This window comes from Echinops telfairi, unplaced genomic scaffold, assembly GCF_000313985.2.
Source record: "Echinops telfairi isolate 266 unplaced genomic scaffold, ASM31398v2 ScPeMD7_7475;HRSCAF=8513, whole genome shotgun sequence".
NCBI lineage: Eukaryota > Metazoa > Chordata > Mammalia > Afrosoricida > Tenrecidae > Echinops > Echinops telfairi.
In genome coordinates, this window is record NW_022111379.1 from 12719772 (window position 1) to 12722668 (window position 2897).

Consider the following 2897-nt stretch of genomic DNA (forward strand, 5'->3'; position numbering starts at 1 on the left):
AGGCTCACCACCCATTTATCCCTCCGCCTTTCAATTAGCCCCACATGTGATTATCGGCCAGGTTGGCACAATTAACTAACTCAACTGGTAACTTGGAAAGCGCACAGGGGAAAGCAGTCTGCTCTCAATATTGTTTAAAGAGCTTCATGTATTTACGGAGATCGCTTTACTTTAAATAGGAAAATTCAAACTACGTACTGAAAGGCATGTAGGATATGGCTTAATGTTCCTATATCCATCTATCCATAGGAGCTTCAGGATGGAAAAATACAGAACATAGGGGTGGAAGATAATATTTGAAGAGCTAATGGATGAGAATTTTCCAGATTTGGAGGGGGGTGCTAGTCTTGGGTTGAGAAAGCACCCAGAACTAGTCAAAACAAATACATACTTAAACATGAATAAAACCACAGAATGTCGAGTAGAAAGAGAATGTTTTAAAAGATACTAACTCTCACTGCCAGCAAGTCAACGGCAACTCACAGTGACCCTGAAGTTCAGGGTAGAACTGCCCTTATATCGGGTTCCTGAACCTGTGACATTTTATGAGAGTAGAAAGCCTCCTCTTTCTCCGGTGGAGCAGCTGTTGGTTTCGAACTGGTAACTGTGTGGTTAACAGCCCAGCTCATAACCACTGCGCCACCAGGGCTCTTTTAAAAAAGATAGTGGCGTCCAATTATCTTCAAAGAAATCTCTATTAGCAATCAGCGTTCCTATTGCCAGAAGACAACAAGAAATCTTTTAAAGGATAAGAGTGGGGTGGGCGGGGAAGGTAAATCTGCAATTCTATATTCAGCAGACATATCTGAGACTGGAGACAAAGGAATGATATTTCGGGGGGGGCATTAAGAGTTAAGTAAACACACATCTTTCTGGGGGGAAAATGACTGAGAGATTACTTCTGAAAAATGAAAGGAGAGATGGAATTGCAAGCAGCAATCGTGTCTGCAGCCAATTAAGCCAAACGTCCTCTTCCCGGGGAGGCCGGTGTTCAGTGGCTGCAAAGAGCAGCCTCCTCCGCAGCGTATGCAGTCTGTTGGCAAGTGTTGGTTGCCCGATGGGATGTTGGAGACAGCCCTTTCCTGTTCTTTGATGGCTCTGACTGCTGGTTTTGGCTGTCCCTAACCTAGCCTCCAAACTGGAACGTGTGGTGCTTTAGGAAAACCCAAGGCATGAGGGCCAGGGTCCACGTCAGCCAAGTCATCATGTCCATCCGCTTCCAAACCAGGAACATGTGATCGAGGCCTTTCACAGGGCCAAGTTCAAGATCTCTGGGCACCAGAAGAGACTCCTCTCCAAGAAGTGGGGCGTCATCAACTTTAATGCTGATGAGCTTAAAGACATGATGGCTGAGAAAGGCCTCATCCCAGATAATTGTGGAATCAAATACATCTCCAGTTGTGGCAGTGGCGGTGGACAAGTGGCGAGCCCTGCATTCATGAAGGCCTTGGTAGCCGCATGCCCTGCTTGACCTATGCCCTCCAATAAATTTAATTTTCTGACCCCAAAAAAGAAGCAATTGTGTGTAAACAAGAAATATAAGCGTATTGGTAAACATCTAAATAGAGATTCTTAAATAATGATGACTTAAAAAACTATTAGTATAGGGCATATAGAAAATAGCACATAGGCGTGACACAGTGTAAGGCATGGGTTATGCATGTAAAATGTATGGTACGTACTACGTAACAGCAGGGAGCCATGATGGCATAGTGGTTACTCATGGGACTGCTCACTGCAAGGTCAGCAGTTTGAAACCCAAGCGACTCCCTGGGAGAAAGACAAAGCTTTCGATTCCTGGGAAGAGTTACAGTCTCAGAGCCTCACAGTGCGGTTGTACCCTGTTCTATCAGTGGCTTTGAGTAGGTATTAACTTGATGGCAGGGAGTGAGTTTTGTAACAGAAAAGCCCAATCTAAGAGGGGTTTAAACAAGATAGGGCGTTCTCTCTTCTCGGACTGAATGCATGCTCCTCGCTGACAAGAGGAGCCCTGGTGGCGATGTGGGTTATGCAATGGGCCGCTAACCACCAGGGCAGCAGGTTGAAACCAACAGCTATTCCATGGAAACAAGAAGAGGCTTTCTCCTGCCCGAAAGAGTGAGCGCCTCAGAAGCCCACAAGAGCAGTTCTACCCTGTCCTGTAGGGTAGCTAGGAGTCAGATGAGTTTGATGATTTTTAGGGTTCGTTCATTGGTTGGTTGGTTGACTAACTGGCAGACCAGGACCATTTGGTGATGCCTCAGTCCTCTGACCCACCCCTCATTCTGCCATGCCTAAAATGTCCCCTCAGCTCCATGTTCCAACAGGGCTGTGGCTGCTAGAGTCCCACTGATCGCACAGGGAGACTTTATCCCTAGTTGGGGCTTCCACCCAGCCTTCTTTGGTGAGTTGAACTGGACCATGCGTGAGACCAGTGCTACCATTGCTAAGTGTCATTTAGTTGATCTTGGGTGAATAGCAGCCTGGCGTGACAGAGTACAATGCCTCACACGTTTTCTTGTCTATAATCTTTGGGGGAAGGGGTCACCAGGTATTTCTCCCATGGAGGCACTGGTGGGTCCAAACTGCCGACTGTCCGTTAGCAGCTGACTGCCTAACCATTGAGCTACCAGGCAGGCCTCATGTCTATTATGATCGATCACTCACTGCCATCCAGTCAATTCTGACTCATAGTGACCCCAGAGGAAACAGAGTAGCCCTGCCCTGTGGGTCCCTGAGACTGTAACTCTTTAGAGGAGTAGAAAGCCTCATCTTTCTCCTGCGAAGCGGCTGGTGGATTCGAACGGCCAACTTTGCAGTTAGCAACCCACTATGCCACCAGGACTCCTAGAGGCTTAATGTCTAGACTGGGACAAAAGAGAGCAATGGGCTCCTTGTCCTCTTTCCACACGGCTTCC

The 2897-nt window shown here is 47.3% G+C and overlaps 1 non-coding gene across 1 annotated transcript; it reads left to right on the forward strand.

Annotated features, from left to right (window-relative positions):
* The first annotated feature begins 945 nt into the window (after positions 1–945).
* Positions 946–1077, forward strand: LOC115867954. The gene has a single exon (XR_004045349.1). It is a non-coding gene; the product is annotated as a small nucleolar RNA SNORA70 (small nucleolar RNA).
* Positions 1078–2897: the final 1820 nt, after the last annotated feature.